The sequence below is a fragment of the Jaculus jaculus genome, chromosome 2 (genome assembly GCF_020740685.1).
Source record: "Jaculus jaculus isolate mJacJac1 chromosome 2, mJacJac1.mat.Y.cur, whole genome shotgun sequence".
Taxonomy (NCBI): Eukaryota; Metazoa; Chordata; class Mammalia; order Rodentia; family Dipodidae; genus Jaculus; species Jaculus jaculus.
The window spans coordinates 122,732,533-122,733,182 of record NC_059103.1 but is presented as its reverse complement, the minus strand read 5'-3'; the positions used below and the strand labels follow the sequence as shown (position 1 = coordinate 122,733,182).

The following is a 650-nucleotide window of genomic DNA, read 5'->3' as shown; positions in this document are numbered from 1 at the left end:
ACTGTGGTGCACCTATGTTTGGCACATATATATTTATGATTGTGATGTGTTCATGTTGGATCATTCCCAAGATGAGTAAGAAGTGGCCCTCTTTGTTTTTGATTACTTTTGGTTTAAAGTCTATTTTATCAGATATTAATATAGCAACACCTGCTTGTTTTTTCATTTCCCCTTGCTTGAAAATTTTCCATCCTTTCACCCTGAGGAAGTATCTATCTTTAGTGGTGAGGTAGTTTCTTAAAGACAGCAGATAGAAGGGTCCATTTTTTTTGATAAAAGTATGGAATGCTTCACAAATTTGCATGTCATCCTTGCACAGGGGCCATGCTAATCTTCTCTGTATAGTTCCAATTTTAATATTTATGCTGCCAAAGTGAGCACACTAGTTCATAATTTTAAATCTCTCTCTTAATTTTATATTGAAGATATAATTTCTACATGCCATGAAAGTCAGTGATTTCTTTTTTCTGTTTTTGTGAACATTTATTGTGTAAGACTTAGTAGGGCCCATATGAGCCAAGGTTATTTGGAGAATATCTACTTATACTTGAATTTGGAAACAACTGATACATTTTAAAATTTACTATTTAATTTTCCAAAAATAATAAATGAATTTTTAAAATGTTTTATTTATTTATTTGAGAGTGAGA

General features: G+C 31.1%; 1 non-coding gene across 1 annotated transcript; it reads right to left on the bottom strand.

Moving 5' to 3' along the window:
- Positions 1-274: 274 nt before the first annotated feature.
- Positions 275-381, bottom strand: LOC123458964. The gene has a single exon (XR_006635897.1). It is a non-coding gene; the product is annotated as a U6 spliceosomal RNA (small nuclear RNA).
- Between the last annotated feature and the right edge of the window lie 269 nt (positions 382-650).